Below are 17,801 nucleotides of genomic sequence, written 5' to 3'. Positions count from 1 at the left end.
CGCTGATAAGGGAGGCGCAGTAGTCGTGCTGGATATACAACAGTATTTGCAGGAAGCATTGGGTCAATTAAGTAATAGAAGAGGTATATCAACCATTGGTTGGGGATCCTACTGTAAAGAAACAGGCAGACATAAAACAAGTTTTAAATATTGCCTTGCAGGGACATGTTATATCTGAGAAGGAATTTCAGTTGCTGTATCAGTCATTTCCATCTATCCCATGCTTTTACACCGTTCCTAAAATCCATACGTCTTTCAGTAACCCACCAGGTAGACCCATAGTTTCTGGGATAGGGTCGGTGTTCGAGATGATTGCTAAGTTTGTGGATAAATTGTTACAGCCTTTAGTGGTTCAATCTAAATCATTTTTAAGTGATTCTACTGAGTTTATTTTGTCTTTGGATGCTGTGGATGTGGTGTACAGTGAGTCCATTCTAGTGTTGGCTGATATAGCCTCTCTAAAAATACGAATATACCCCAAGATGAGGCTTTGAATATCATTTTTTCAGCATTAAGATCTTTGAATATACCTCAGCAACAGTTGTCTGTGATCCATCAATTGGCCTCTTTAGTGTTGAAACAAAGTTATTTTGTTTTTGAATCTGTCTTTTACCAGCAAATTAAAGGCATCCCTATGGGAACGCCTTTGGCCCCTACTGTGGCTGGATTGTATGTTTCTTCTTTTAAGGAAAAATTCATTTACTCTTCTGAGTTTATTCCATTAATTCGGCATTGGAAGCGTTACATCGATGATGTTTTTTTCATATGGCTTGGTGGAGTGGAAGAGTTGCAGGAGTTTCAGGGTTGGATCAATCAGTTAGATCCTAATTTACAGTTTACATTCCAACATCATTTTTCCCAATTACCTTTTTTGGATGTAATGGTTTATAAAGAACAATCTATGATTTCCACTGTAGTATTTCGTAAGCCCACAGATAGAAATACATTACTTCATTTTGATAGCTTCCATCCGTCAATTTTTATGCTATAGTTGCATTATCTACGATATATAAACACCATGTTATGAATTTAACGGCATGACTTGTTGAACGCGGATACCATAGACGTTACACTAAACACGTGTTTAAGCAGGGTTTATATGCTAATCGACAAAATTTGCTTATTAAACAAGATAAAGACCCATTTCGCATGTGGTGTGTTCCCTTCCATTTTAAACACGCATGACTGATAATTAAGTGCATTGTGTTGCACCATTGGGAGATTTTATTCTCCCTACCCCTTTTTATCAAGAGACCTATTTTTTCAGTTAGAAGGGGTAGAAATTTGAGGAACCGATTGGTTCAAATGGAGAGCGAGAGATGTGTGGATATGGCACATAATGGCCAGTCCCCATGTCTTAGTTGTTCGGTTTGTCTGCATGTTTTGTGTATTCGGTGTTGCATCCGTTGGTCTCAGATGGCTTCGACCGTTGTGCCTCACCTTTCTCTCTGCTCTCCCCGCTAGCCTTGGGAAGATGGCTACCGCAGTGTCTGCATGCTGTTCTCTCCGGCGTCCCCGGAACGGCAATGACAAAGCCTCACGCCATGTTTCTCCTAAGGGCCTCCTAGGGTGCGCGCGCATGCCACCCACATCTTTATCCACGTCATGGCGGGAACCTCGGGGGCATCCCCTCGAGTGACGTCACGCCATCCGAGTATTTAGCCTGCCCTTGTTTGCTAGCTAATCGAGTTAGCAAGGATCGTGAATGGATGGAAAGCCTCCGGTCTGAGCTAATCTGCTGCTTCCTTGCTGCCGCTGGAAGCTCTCTCTGCCCTTCGTATTTCTCTAACCTGGATACCCACTCCTCAGGGGCCCTTTGCTTTCTTTCAGGTGTCTATCTGGGATCAGGTACTCGCTCCTCGAGAGCCTGCTCTCCCTGCTGGGATCTCCACCTATACAGCTACCAACTTACGGGCCGATACAGTAAAGTCCGCGGGAGAGCGGGCGAACGCAGGCCACTCTCCTGTGCGCGCGATTCACTATTCAAATTAGACCCGGTGGTAAAAACAGGCAAAAGGAGACGCTAGGGACACTACCGCGTCCCTAGCGCCTCCTTTTAGACCTGAGCAGCGGCTGTCAGCGGGTTTGACAGCAGACACTCAATTTTGCCGGCGTCAGTTCTCGAGCCCGCTGACAGCCACAGGCTCGGAAACTGGACACCAGCAAAATTGAGCGTCCGGTTTTCGACCTGACAGCCGTGGGCCGACTTCAAATTTATTTTTTTTGGAAACTTTCGGGACCTCTGACTTGTGCATTTATTTATATTGGCCACACTAAGCGGGCAGTTAGACAACACATTATCGAACACAGAAGTAATGTGCGGATCCTTAAGGAAAATGCTTCTTTAGTTACACATTGGAAGGCAGTTTCACATTCTGTGGATGACATCAAGTTTTTTGTAGCTAAGCAATTGTTATACTCCCGCGGAGGCGATATATTGGATAAACTTCAGAGGTGTGAACAGCGATTTATATACACTTGGCGTACCATGTTTCCCCAAGGATTAAATGAGGATATTGAATGGGCATCATTTATGGGTTGATTTTCGTTATTATCATAGGTAAATTGAGTTATAGATGCATCTCAGCATGAAAATCATGAACCCCATGAATATATTTTAACTATTGGGGTAGTGTCATTACGCGTGGATTATCAAATTTTGAGTGAGTTCCCTTTCAGGTCGGCAGCTTTAATTTATGGGTATGGCATTGATGGACCTTGTCAGTTGTAATGTCCTCTATCAGGTCGGGTTATAGGATTGTTTTCATAGAGTGGTTGGTAGAACCTTTTGTTCCGCCTTGTGTTTTTATTGGGTTTGGGGAATGTATTTTATTGTTGGCTCTGTGAAGGGATTGGTGCATCAGACGGTGGTTGGATAAGAACATAAGAACATGCCATACTGGTCAGACCAAGGGTCCATCAAGCCCAGCATCCTGTTTCCAACAGTGGCCAATCCAGGCCATAAGAACCTGGCAAGTACCCAAAAGCTAAGTCTATTCCATGCTACTGTTGCCAGTAATAGAAGTGACTATTTTCTAAGTCAACTTAATTAATAGCAGGTAATGGACTTCTCCTCCAAGAACGTATCCAATCCTTTTTTAAACACAGCTACACTAACTGCACTAACCATATCCCCTGGCAACACATTCCAGAGTTTAATTGGGCTTTGAGTGAAAAAGAACTTTCTCCGATTAGTTTTAAATGTGCCACATGCTAACTTCATGGAGTGCCCCCTAGTCTTTCTATTATCCGAAAGAGTAAATAACGGATTCACATTAACCCGTTCTAGACCTCTCATGATTTTAAACACCTCTATCTTATCCCCCCTCAGCTGTCTCTTCTCCAAGCTGAAAAGTCCTAACCTCTTTAGTCTTTCCTCATAGGGGAGCTGTTCTATTCCCTTTATCATTTTGGTCACCCTTCTCTGTACCTTCTCCATCGCAACTATTATTTTTTTGAGATGCGGTGACCGGAATTGTACACAGTATTCAAGGTGCGGTCTCACCTTGGAGCAATACAGAGGCATTATAACATTTTCCGTTTCATTCACCATTCCCTTTCTAATAATTCCCAACATTCTGTTTGCTTTTTTGACTGCCGCAGCACACTGAACCGATGATTTCAATGTGTTATCCACTATGACGCCTAGATCTCTTTCTTGGGTGGTAGCTCCTAATATAGAACCTAACATTGTGTAACTATAGCATGGGTTATTTTTCCTCTATATGCATCACCTTATTATTTAATCTTCTAATTTCTTAGCCTTTCATTCCAGCAGTCTTTGCCTCCAAGTTTATTTTCCTTGTTGAATGTAACTTTGTTCTTCCTGTTCAATCTAAGTTTTTGTTCCAACTCCCCAGTTCGATGTAAACCGATCTGATATGGTCCCTCAACCATGAAGGTTGGTATAGAAACGTTTTTTAAATAAATTTTAAAAATAAAACCTTGCACTTATCCACATTAAATTTCTTCTGCCATTTGGATGCCCAATTTTCCAGTCTCACAAGTTCTTCCTGCAATTTATCAGAATCTGCTTGTGATTTAACTACTCTGAACAATTTTGTATCATCTGCAAATTTGATTACCTCACTTGCCGTATTTCTTTCCAGATCATTTATAAATATATTGAAAAGTAAGGGTCCCAATACAGATCCCTGAGGCACTCCATTGCCCACTCCCTTCCACTGAGAAAATTGTCCATTTAATCCTACTCTCTGTTTCCTGTCTTTTAGCCAGTTTATAATCCATGAAAGGACATTGCCACCTATCCCATGACTTTTTACCTTTCCTAGAAGCCTCTCATGAGGAACTTTGTCAAACTCCTTCTGAAAATCCAAATATACTACAACTACCGGTTCACGTTTATCTACATGTTTATTAACTCCTTCAAAAAGTTGAAGCAGATTTGTGAGGCAAGACTTGCCTTGGGTAAAGCCATGCTGGCTTTGTTCCATTAAACCATGTCTTTCTATATGTTCTGTGATTTTGATATTTAGAACACTTTTCACTATTTTTCCTGGCACTGAAGTCAGGCTAACTGGTTTGTAGTTTCTCAGATCGCCCCTGGAGTGCTTTTTAAATATTGGGGTTACATTAGCCACCCTCCAGTCTTCAGGTACAATGGATGATTTTAATGATAGGTTAAAACTTTTTACTAATAGGTCTGAAATTTCATTTTTTAGTTCCTTCAGAATCCTGGGGTGTATACCATCTGGTCCAGGTGATTTACTACTCTTCAGTTTGTCAATCAGCCCTACCACATCTTCTAGGTTCACCATGATTTCGTTCAGTTCATCTGAATCATTACCCATGAAAACTTTCTCCAGTACGGGTATCTCCCCAACATCCTCTTCAGTAAACAGTGAAGCAAAAAAATCATTTAATCTTTCCGCGATGGCCTTATCTTCTTTAATTGTCCCTTTAACCCCTCGATCATCTAACGGTCCAACTGACTCCTTCACAGGCTTTCTACTTCGAATATATTTTAAAAAGTTTTTACTGTGAGTTTTTGCCTCTATGGCCATCTTCTTTTCAAATTCTCTCTTAGCCTGTCTTATCAATGTCTTACACTTAACTTGCCAAAGCTTATGCATTATCCTATTTTCTTCTGTTGGATCCTTCTTCCAGTTTTTGAATGAAGATCTTTTAGCTAAACTAGCTTCTTTCACCTCCCCTTTTAACCATGCCGGTGATCATTTTGCCTTCTTTCCACCTTTCTTAATATGTGGAATACATCTGGACTGTGCTTCTAGGATGGTATTTTTTAACAGTGACCACGCCTCTTGCATACTTTTTACCTTTGTAACTGCTCCTTTCGGTTTTTTTCTAACTATTTTTCTCATTTTATCAAAGTTTCCCTTTTGAAAGTTTAGCACGAGAGCCATGGATTTGCTTACTGTCCCCCTTCTAGTCATTAATTCAAATGTGATCATATTATGATCACTATTGCCAAGTGGCCCCACCACCTTTACCTCTCTCACCAAATCCTGTGCTCCACTGAGAATTAGATCTAAAATTGCTCCCTCTCTTGTTGGATCCTGAACCAATTGCTCCATAAAGCTATCATTTATTCCATCCAGGAACTATATCTCTCTAGCATGTCTCGATGGTACATTTACCCAGTCAATTTTGGGATAATTGAAATCTCCCATTATTACCACACTACCAATTTGGTTAGCTTCCCTAATTTCTCTTAGCATTTCACTGTCCGTCTCACCATCTTGACCAGGTGGATGGTAGTATACTCCTATCACTATAGTCTTCCCCAACACACAAGGGATTTCTACCCATAAAGATTCAATTGTGCATTTAGTCTCATGCAGGATGTTTAGCCTGTTGGACTCTATGCCATCCCGGAAATAAAACACCACACCGCCTCCCAGGTGCTCCTCTCTGTCATTGTGATATAATTTCTACCCCGGTATAGCACTGTCCCATTGGTTATCCTCCTTTCACCATCTCTCTGAGATGGCAATTAAGTCTATGTCATCATTCACTGCTATACATTCTAATTCTCCCATCTTACTTCTTAGACTTCTGGCATTAGCATACAAACATTTCAAAGTTTGTTTTTTGTTTGTATTTTCATTCTGCTTTTTAATTGATAGGGATAAGTTAGAATTTTTTAGCTCAGGTGAGTTTTTAGTTACAGGCACTTGGACTACTTTTCTTATTATTGGAACCTCACTGTCGGGATGCCCTAATTCTAATGCACTGCCTTGAACGCCCAAATTGCATTCATTCACCTTTGCCGGCGGGGGCTGCTGGAAGCCGCTTTGGCTCCCCTGCCCCCGCCAGCGAAGGTGAATGAATGCACGCGTGTGTACGCCTGTGCGTGCAATTTGGGCGCTCAAGGCAGTGCATTAGCGAATGACGACGTCACACGCCGTGACGTCAGACGTCGTGACGTCACGCCTTGAGCGCCCAAATTACACGCACAGGCATGCATTCATTCAATGCCGGTGGGGGCTGCTGGAAGCCGCTTTCGCCGCCGGCTCCTTCCGCCTGGATGAATGCACGCCCGCCGGCTCCCGCCTGGATGAATGCACGCCCGTCGGCTCCCTCCGCCTGGATGAATGCACGCCCGCCGGCGAAGGTGAGTGAATGAATTCACGCCCGCCAGCTCCCGCCTGGATGAATGCACGCCCGCTGGCGCGTACGGGCGTGCATTCATTCACTCACCTTCACTGGCGGGCGTGCATTCATCCAGGTGTACGGGTGTCCATTCATCCACCTTCGCCGGCGGGGGCTGCTGGAAGCCGCTTTCGCCGCCGGCTGCCCTCGGGAGGCAGGGGAGCCGCAGTGCGCGCCTCGGGAGGAGGGGAGAGAGGACTGTTCAAAGAAAATTCACATGCAGTAAGTTTACTTTTATTACACTTTATTTACTTTTGTTTTAATGACATGTCGAGCCAATTTTCGCCCTGTGCCTTGCTTCGGGAGGGGGGGATTTTGACCAGAGCCTGCCTATTGCTGTCACACCACACTAATGCCAGGGTAAGGGTCCCGGGGGGTGAGGGGGTCATTTTCCCATGAAATTTCATCTCTCTAACCTGACGCTCCACACTAACACAGGGGTAAGGGTAGGCGGTAAGTTAGCAGGTTAAACACGCGGCAAAACTGCAGGTTAAAAAGGCGATAGTCGGGGCGCACATTACTGCTGCTGGCAGAAAGGATTACCGGTTGATTTAAAGAAGCGGTAAGGATGAGTTAAAAGGGATAGAGAATCACTGGTTGGACTTGCGTGGCCAAATTGTGAGTTAGAAGCGGGTTAGAAGCAGGGTAACCGCTTTACTGTATCGGCCTGATAGAGAGGGAAACTATGTGCATGGTTTTCCTTTGAAAGCTGATTGCAGTGCACATGGGCTAAAAGTGCAAATAATACAGTCTATTCAAAATTATCTTCGTAACATAGAATCACACAGATTTGTGCATGCTATTGATGCCCTTTCCTGTTTATATCATTCTCGTGATTGCTTTTTTCAGGTCGATGAAAACAAGCAGAAATTGAGCAACTTCAGTCTCAACTGACCAGTCAAACCCAGCAAAGCCATTCTGAGCTATCTCTTTTGCATAAACAGATAGCAGAGCTGGAGCTGCACCTTATAGAGGCCAGAAAGCAGACAAAAGTGTATTTCAAAGGAAATTTACGAGAAAATTTGGATGTTGTAGCTCTTGGAAATGAGGTGAGTGTATCAACTTTTGAAAAAACTTTCAGAATCTTTCAGATTAGGTATGCATTAGATGAGAAGGTATGTATGTATGTGTGTTTGGGAGGAGGGGAAGGAGTTGCAGAAATGTATTGTGCATTTCTCACAGGACAAGCAGGATGGTAGTCCTCACATATGGGTAACATCACAGGATGGAGCCCTGTATGGAAAACTTTCTGTCAACGTTTCTACAAAGCTTTGACAGACACTGGCACACTGAGAGCACTGAGCATGCTCAGCCTGCAATTATCCCTGTGAACCACAGGTGTCTCCCTCAGTCTTCTTTTTTCCGCTCTGCAGTAAGCATAGCGGTTAGGAGCTCTGTGAGAAATTCTAACACTTTTTCCTTATGGAAACACTTAAACTTTTACTTCACAAACACTTTTCCCTGCATGGGTCTCCCTTCGCGTACATTTATTCGACGCTCGGTGAGTACTATGCCTTGTTTTTTCGATTGGTTCCTGTCACCTCCCTGGCCTGCCAACCGACTGTGGCCTTCCCTCTCCCTATGTTTTCAGTTAGCCACACATAGCCTGTGAGTGTCCCTCTGTGACACTCTGCCTGGTTATTAGCACTAGTGGGACAGAGACTTCCATGGTTTCTGTTGCCGCCAGGGCCCCTGTCGATTTCAGGTCCTTTGATTTCCTCGGTACCCTCACGCAGTCGATGCCCCCATCGCTACTGTCGGCACCCCCTTCAGACTGTCCTGGATTCTTAGATGCCATCGGTACCCATCCCCCGCGGTACTCTGATGCCATCGTCCCTGCATCGTTTCTATCAGTGCCATCCATGTTTTTTATCCATGGCACTGATTTTTCCTTGGGTTTCCTCGGTGCCATCATTGCCCGGATGGATGCCATCGACGCTCACCTCTGTGTCGTCGGTGCCATCCATGCCCGGATCGATGTCATCGTCGCCCAGGGCATTTCCATCGATGCCAGGGTCATTTCTTTCGGTGCCCAGGACACTCCATCAATGCCCAGGTCCATTCCATCGATGGCCATCGATGCCTGGGTTGATTCCATCGATGCCATCGACGCCAAAATGGATTCCATCAATGCCAATGTCAATTCCATCGATGGCATCCATGCCAACATCAATTCCATCGGTGCCCATATCTGTTCCATCGATGCCCATGTCGGTAGCATCAATGCCATGGTGGCAATTGGTGCCCGAGTCGATCCAATTGATACTGTCAACGCCCGGGGCCATGCTATCGATGCCTGTGGCCATGCCACCGATGCCGTCGGTGCCCGCCTCCTTACATCAATGCCCTCGACACCCACGTCATTTCCATCGGTGTCTTCGACGTTCCTATCGATGCGGTCATCGATCTGTCGATGCCGGTATCATTTTTCTGATGCCAATGATGTTTTTTCGACTATTCGATGCCACATCGTTCCCATAGATACCTATGCCGATGCCGCCAGTGCTTCCATCATTGTTGTTATTGCTCTGCCCGAGTCATCAATGTTTTTTCATGTATATATTTTTGACGATATCCTCGAGGCCGCTTCAGCCGCCATCGACACCGTTAATACCGACATAGCGCCGCCACGTAATGCTCTCGCCTGAACACAGTGCTCCATGCTTTGGGTTCTTATTAAAGCCCCGTAATAGCCTATGACACTACATAGTGCCAGAAGCAGTGCAAGCATGCTGACAGTCCATCATCAGTCGCCATCCAAGACAGCGAGGGCATCCATTTCGGCGCTGGGAAAAGGCCTGGCCGAGCACCGTGGCATGCATCGTCACTGACATAGTGACCATCTGCCACCGACGCCATCCAGCACATCGGTGCCATCCTTCTCGATGCTGGAGAATGCTCGGGCCGAGCAACATCACCACTACCATCGACACTGTTCCGCACAGTATTGGCAGTCCTTTGTGCTCCAGAAACACCGGAACGAGTTCCGAAGAATTCTGCACTGGCGTCATGAGACATCGAACCGCTGCGACTAGGGCCGGGTCCACAAGCTATTAATTGGCTCCCCTGTTCCCGAGGCGTGCCCCACTGACATCGGTGCGGGATTGTGGCCCTCCACTAATTACGGTGGTAGCGCCAGCCACGCTCAGCCTGTCTCCTCTATACCTGCGCCACCATACCAAGCATCAGAGTTGAGACGGGCCTTTACTCCCTCGATGACTCCTGAAATCCACGGAGCCAGCAATCTTCACCGGCTCGTCCTTTGGCGATCCACGTCGGATGGTAAGTACCTGCTTCTGCGGCATTCCCATTGAGATGCGTTCGCTAATTCGAGCCACATGGTTCGAAAAGTTCTAGGTCATGTACCTTCCAAGAACCGTATTAGTGTCACATATCGCTATGCCAGCTATGTCAGCCACAATACTAAGAGAACCTCTCTATCTTTTCTTTGGGATTGCATCACGACATCCTCCCATTTTCAGCAACGAGGCTCTGTACTGATTAATGCTCTGGCTTCTGGTTCCTGATTCAGAACCAAAGTTCCAGGTGCATTCGCTGATCTGCTAAATCGAGATCCAGCAAATACTGCCTCAAGTGCAAGTCCACCTCGAAGCCTGACGACAGGTCTCGGTGTCTCCTTGTACAGCACACAGAAATGCAGGTAAGACTTTACCGCTCACGTTCCCGTGGGAGGTTACTTGATATCCAGAGTACATCAGCCCCTCCAGTTGGACACCTCCTGGTCTCCCAACTGGCCGGATATCAGAGCGGCCACTCCACTTTGTACCAAGGTTCCCGGTACACTCCCCCAGACGCTACAAAGCGCAGAGGGGGGGAGGGGGGGTTGGGGAGTTTTAATTACACTATTCTTTCTTTCAACAGAAAGTAGTTACTCTCCGCCCATCCTGGACCTCAGAAATACTAACTTTCTTCAGAAGGCACAGGTAAAATGGTATCTCTCAACACCATGCTTCCATATCGCAGTAAGTACATTACCTCTAATCTTTCTATGTGCTTCATGGTGAGTCAACAATATTACAATCCCAAGCTCTCGCGGTTGCACCAGCTTCGGCAACTGGGGTATTTCATTGAATCACTATCGGTGACTGCTGTTTCTCTACGGAGTGCAACATCATTCACACTTTCCTTGCATAGACAGCTGCATAACCACAGTTGGTCCACGCAAGGAGTTCTAACTTCTTCCTGACTCACTATAAATTTACTATCTGGGATTACTGTCACTGCCATAAATCCCTTATACAACACTTCTGGACACCACAGTCACAATGACTTTCCTGCCAGCAACCGCGCAGACATTTTAATAAATTCCTACATGTCCCTGCGCGCATATTCCATAACCTCAGCCCCTCAATTTTTCATTGTCGGGCTATGGGGTTTTTTCACTATGCACTTTCCTCATAGATCCAAAACTGCAATGGGTTAGATTCAGTGAAATTCCATTATCAGTAGGTCTAAGCTGTTCAACCGCTTTCGTCCCTCATCTATATTGTAGATCTAGAACCAAAATCCTAGTCTGATTCTGCTCATGCTCGCATTTACTCAGGGTTGTAAGTTTGACCTAAAATCTTCTCAACCCGATGTGCGTCTATTCCGCTCCAGGCACAGTTTCACATAAACTTCCTGGATCTTGTAGCCATGAGTTATACCCTTATGTCTTCCAATACTGCCTCTGCAACAAATCTTTGTGCATACAGACAGACAGCATAGGGACAATGTGATTTCTAACACACAAGCACGCACAACATCTTAGCTGCTCTGCAAGGAAGCTGCGCAGCTCTACCCTTGGCCCTTGCTCACTCTACGCATCCTCGGGCCACTTATCTAAGAGACTTACTTAACGCACTAACAGACTTTCTCCATATAGGTTCCATCCTCTCGAATGGTCTCGGACTACATGTGTGGTGAGAAAAATCTTCTGGTGATGAGGTCAACCGAACTTGCCCTCTGCGTCCGAATCGAACCATACGGTGCACAGATTCTACTCCCTACACATGTTTCCAGTGTGTTCCCATAGACGCCTTTCTTCCACCAAGGGCCTCTTAAATGTGTCTCTTCCGCTGCCCGTCATAGCCAGCTCTCTTCTAATGCTGAACCTAGATGGGGTTCACTGTTCCTCAGATCCACGTCCTGGCCGAGACCAGTATGCTTCCCATACTTCTCAATCTATCACACCAGTAACGAATTCGCCTTCTCACCAGTCAGTCACAAATCGTAGATTCACTGATGTTCTCAAGTACTGGTAGCGTCACAAAACCTTCCATATATAAATCCTACCATTCAAAATGGCATGATTTACCACATGACGCATTCAAAAGGGTATTACCCTTTTTCTTTTTTCTACACCACTCTTTTCTCTTGCTCCCTCGGATTCTGCTCCCCAGACATCCTCCACATAGGTACACCTCTGTTCCAGTTGGTGTATCGTTTGGGAGTGGGGATACCCGATTAACGGTAAACCCCTTCTGAGTCAGCTTACCATGGATTATCCATTGATCAAGCTGCCTCTGTTTTCACTAGTCACAGAATGGAACCCATATTTCGTGCTTATAAGTCTCATACGTTCTCCGTTCGAGCCTTTCCATTCCTCTCATTTCACAGTATGACATGGGAAATTCTTTCCCTCATAAACGTCATTTCGGCCAACAGGGTCAGTGAGTTACACACCTTGTTACATACTCATCCGACCCTGCGTTCCTCCGTGACCGAGTGGTTTTACGTATTCAACTTCATATCCTTCTTAAGGTAGACGTTGCATCTCACCTTTCTCAGAATATATTCTGCCCATTTTTCCCAACACCTCTCTCTCACCAAAGTGAGAGGGTTTTTTCCACTCCTTGGACAGTAATAGTGTACTTGCATTCTATCTAGATTGCACTACACTCCATAGGAATTCCACCTAACTCTTTCCTTCTTGGCAAGAGTCAACCTGCGAGTTCCACTGGGCAAACAGACCTATTCCTCCTAATTGACAGTCTGTATCTCTTTTCCTATCAACAAGCAGGCATTTCACTTCTAGATCGCACTACACTCCATAGGAATTCCACCTAACTCTTTCCTTCTTGGCAAGAGTCAACCTGCGAGTTCCACTGGGCAAACAGACCTATTCCTCCTAATTGACAGTCTGTATCTCTTTTCCTATCAACAAGCAGGCATTTCACTACAACACTGTGTGTAACCACACTCTGTTGCGTCCGTTCCAGCCTCAATAGCTTCCCCTCGGGCGCTGCTGCCTGTACATATTTATCAGGCTGCAACCTGGAGCTCTCTCCATACCTTCGCAGCCCATTATTGCTTAGATACGACTAGCCGGCATGCTCCATGTTTGGGCCAGTCTGTCTACTCTTATTCTTTTCGGTTTAACTACCTAACATCCTTCCATCAACCCGTTAAGGGGTTCAGGATGCCCTCCGTTCCAAATTCCACCCCCGTCATTGCGCCTTTTGCGCATCTTGGGTGCATTTGGTGCACTCTCGGGCATCCTCAACCCGGTACTCACCCATATGTGAGGACTACCATCCTGCTTTTCCTGTGAGAAAGCAAGTGTTGCTTACCTATAACAGGTGTTCTCACAGGACAGCAGGATGTTAGTCCTCACGAAACCCACCCGCCACCCCGCAGAGTCTGGTATGTATATGTTTTTACTTTTATTTTAGTTTCGCTTGCGCTTTTAGCTATAAGACGAGACTGAGGGAGACACCTGTGGTTCACAGGGATAATTGCAGGCTGAGCATGCTCAGTGCACTCAGTGTGCCAGTGTCAGTCAAAGCTTTGTAGAAACTTTGACAGAAAGTTTTCCGTACAGGGCTCCATCCTGTGATGTCACCCATATGTGAGGATTAACATCCTGCTGTCCTGTGAGAACACCTGTTACAGGTAAGCAACACTTGCTTTATTTGGAATGACTATTTTTTAGATTTGTATTGTAGTTGGCTATGCCACAGTGAGAGTGGGTTATGGGGCTATTATATAAATATATATATATATATATATATATATATATACATACATACATACATATATATAATTTCTCACAGGACAAGCAAGGATGGCAGTCCTCACATATGGGTGACATCACAGAATGGAGCCCAATCACGGAAAACTTCTGTCAAAGTTTCCAGAACTTTGACTGGCCCCTACTGGGCATGCCCAGCATGGCACTAACCCTGCAGCCAGCAGGGGTCCCCCTTCAGTCTTCTTTTTTCCGCGCAGCAGTAGCCTCGCGGTTTAGGAGCTCTGAAGAGATTCCTGACAGGAATTTTCCTCACGGAGTTAATAAAACTTAAATTGCCCCACAGGGGTCCCTCCTCTAACCTTTCTCAGGCCGCTGTACTCCGGTAAGTTTTTGACCGTTTTTCATCGATTACCATCTAGTTTGGCCCTCGCGACCTACTGGCCGTCGACTGTACCGCGGCTCGATTTTTTTCTATGGCCATGGCGTCGGAGTTTCGTCAGTGCCCAGACTGTACTCGTACCATGTCTATCACAGACCCTCATGGAGTCTGTGTAATGTGTTTAGGCCGTGAGCATGATGTCCTGACTTGCACCAAATGTGCCCTCATGACACCAAAAGGTCGCAAAGCCAGAATGGAGAAGATGGGACTCCTCTTCCGTGCTCACACCCCGACGCCATCCATTGCATCGACGTCATCGGAACCGGCACCGTCGAATTCGAACCAACATCGACCACCGTCCGGTGACCATCCGCCATCGACGTCTTCATGGCCATCGACTCCCGTTACTCCCCCTCAAGATCGAGGGGATCGTAGGGAGAAACATCGCCAACAGCATCGTAAGTCTCGGACCGTCGAGGGAGTGAAATCATCGACCGAGCCACCATCCGAGCCACCATCGAAGAAGCCCCAACCAGAAATGGCACCGACCATTCCTGCGACCGGGACATCGAGGCCACCCTCACCCGATCGGGGTTTGGGAGTCGCGATTCCGCCTGTAAAGGTGGTCCCTCCGACTGTGCCTCAGCCTCCCTCTTCCGTCACGGAGCCGGGGCTGCTTGCTCCAGGTCTCCGGGAAGAACTGGACTGGCTGGTCCAGGAGGCCATCGATAAGGCGATGCAACGGCTCCAGGTTCCTCCGGCACCGACACCGGCACCGAGAGTGGAACTGAGCACCGACCCGATGACAGCAGCACTGGCACCGCTGCTATCCCGGATGGAGGGACCGCCCTTCCACCGATGATTCCCGGGTCTCTGATGGCTCCGGTGCGCTCCCCGTTGACAGCTTCATCGGGAGGAGAAACACCGTTCCGCATTTCTCCTTCGGGAGTATTGCCTCAGCCATCGATGCCATTTCGTCCCTCGCCACCGATTCATTCATCGGGGGCGATACGCACATTGGCGCCATCGATGCCTTCGATACCGGCACCAATGCCTTCCAGGCCGTCCACAGTGCCCCTGGCGATTCCTTCGATTTTCTCGGAGCCTCAGCTGGGTCCTTCGGGTATCCAATCCCCTTCTCATCCTACAGGTCAGTCTGCTGATCCTTATGACACCTGGGGTGATGATACTTCCACAGACACCGATGACTTACCTTCACCTCCCTCTCCTACTGAAAGTAGAAAGCGTTCTCCTCCAGAGGACCTCTCTTTCATTAATTTTGTGAAGGAAATGTCAGAGTTGGTCCCTTTTCAGCTTCAGACGGAGCAGGATGATAGGCACCAGATGATGGAGCTCCTCCAATTCCTGGATGCCCCTAAAGTGATCACTTCTATTCCCATTCATCAAGTTCTTCTAGACCTCCTCAAAAAGAATTGGAAAAACCCAGGATCCATTGCCCCAGTCCATAGAAAAGCTGACACTACCTATTTAGTACAGTCAGCCCTCGGCTTTCAAAAATCTCAGCTTGACCACCACTCAGTTGTGGTGGAATCAGCTCAAAAGAAAGCAAAAAGGACGAAGCCTCACTCATCTACCCCTCCTGTTAAGGAACACAAGTTCCTAGACAATATTGGTCGACGAGTGTTCCAAGGGGCCATGCTCATCCCCAGAATTGCTGCTTACCAGCTGTATATGACCCAATACAATAGGGTCATTTTCAAGCAGATACAGGACTTCCCTGAAACCCTGCCTGACCAATTCCAACAACAGCTTCAAATCCTTGTCAACAAGGGATTTGAAGCAGGGAAGCATGAGATAAGAACAGCTTACGATATCTTCGACACCTCCACCAGAGTGTCTGCAGCTGCCATTTCAGAAAGACAATGGGCCTGGCTCAAATCTTCTGACTTTCGCCCAGAAGTACAAGACAGGCTATCTGACCTACCATGTGTAGGAGACAATCTGTTTGGCAACCAGATCCAGCAAATAGTGGCTGAATTAAAGGACCATCATGAGACCCTTAAACAGCTCTCATTGATACCTTCCGACTTCCCCTCAAGACAGCCCTTTAGGAAGGACTCGAAGTCATTCTTCCGTCCAAGGAAGTACTATCCTCCACCAGCAAGATCCCGACCTACGAGACCTTCCCAAAAACCTCAGCCTCGCCAGGCCCGAAAGCAAAAACCGCAAGCAGCTCCCCAGCCGGGGCCTGCTTCAGGTTTTTGACTTTCACTTGGAGAGCAGCAGCCTGATTCCTCTGCCAAGCATACCAGTGGGAGGTTGATTGTGCAATTTTCACAACATGTGGCAATCAATCACTACCGACTAATGGGTGCTAGCAATCATTGCTCAGGGTTACCACCTAAACTTTCTAGCTCTTCTATCGGACTCACCACCTCTGCAAGCATGGAGAGTATCCAACCATTCTGTCCTTCTGGAGCAGGAGGTTTCCCTTCTCCAGTTAAAGGCAATAGAACCCGTCCCCCTCTCGCAGCAAGGCCTAGGGTTCTATTCCCGGTACTTCTTGATCCCCAAAAAATCCAGGGGAGTTTGTCCAATTCTGGACCTACGTGCTCTCAACAAGTACCTACAGCGAGAAAAGTTCAAGATGGTAACCTTAGGCTCGCTTCTACCTCTACTGCAAAGAGTAGACTGGCTCTGCTCTCTGGACCTTCAGGACGCATACACTCACATTGCGATAACTCCAACTCATCGCAAGTACCTCAGGTTTTTAGTAGGCCCAAAGCACTATCAATATCGAGTGCTTCCCTTCGGCCTAGCGTCTGCACCACGAGTCTTCACCAAATGCCTTGTAGTTGTAGCAGCTTTCCTCAGGAAAGAAGGTGTCCACGTCTACCCCTATCTGGACGACTGGTTAATCAGGGCTCCAACCCAGCAAGCCGCTCGGTCGTCCCTCGATTTGACCCTACACACTCAATACCATCTCAAACCTTGTCGTTCATTGGGGCAGGCAGACTTGGACACTTTACAAGCAAAAGCCTTTCTACCTCGACAATGAGCGCTAACATTCGTAGCCCTCGCTCACCAGTTGCAGTCTCAACATACAGCAACAGCTCGCCAATTCCTCGTCCTGCTGGGACACATGGCGTCCTCCATCCATGTTACACCAATGGCCCGTTTGGCCATGAGACTCATACATTGGACTCTGAGGTCACAATAGATTCAAGCTATTCAGCCTCTGTCGACCATTGTCCACATCACCAACTCTCTCCGTCTGTCTCTCGCCTGGTGGAAAGATCAGATCAATCTCCTCCAGGGACTGCCTTTTCATCTACCAGATCCTCAACTCATTCTCACCACCGACGCTTCCAACCTCGGGTGGGGAGCCCACGTGGACAATCTACAGAAACAAGGGTCTTGGTCTCCAGAGGAAGCCAAACATCAGATAAACTTCCTAGAACTTCGAGCAATGCAATATGCTCTCAGGGCTTTTCAGGAACGCCTATCAAATCAAGTCATCCTGATTCAGACGGACAACCAGGTGGCCATGTGGTACATCAAGAAGCAGGGAGGCACAGGCTCCTTCCTCCTGTGTCAGGAAGCTGCGCAGATTTGGGCAGAAGCACTCTCCCACTCGATGTACCTCAGGGCCACCTACTTGCCGGGAGTGGACAATGTCTTGGCAGACAAACTGAGTCACGTCTTCCAGCCACAGGAGTGGTCTCTCAACCCCACGGTAGCGACCTCAATCTTTTGCCAATGGGGATACCAGATAGACCTCTTTGCGTCCCCTCAGAACCACAAAGTGGACAATTACTGCTCCCTCATTCGGAGCAAGCGCTCTCAGCCCAGAGA

At 46.9% G+C, this 17,801-nt stretch overlaps 1 protein-coding gene across 1 annotated transcript in view; it reads left to right on the top strand.

Annotated features, from left to right (window-relative positions):
* Window positions 1–17,801, top strand: part of LOC115090217 (coiled-coil domain-containing protein 57-like) — a 166,928-nt gene that overhangs the window by 46,307 nt on the left and 102,820 nt on the right. The window contains exon 3 of the mRNA XM_029599029.1: window positions 7,483–7,682. The gene's annotated coding sequence lies outside the window, so the exon portion shown is untranslated. The remainder of the gene's footprint in view (window positions 1–7,482; window positions 7,683–17,801) is intronic.

This window comes from Rhinatrema bivittatum, chromosome 4 (genome assembly GCF_901001135.1).
Source record: "Rhinatrema bivittatum chromosome 4, aRhiBiv1.1, whole genome shotgun sequence".
Lineage (NCBI taxonomy): Eukaryota > Metazoa > Chordata > Amphibia > Gymnophiona > Rhinatrematidae > Rhinatrema > Rhinatrema bivittatum.
This window is presented reverse-complemented; position numbering and strand designations above follow the sequence as displayed.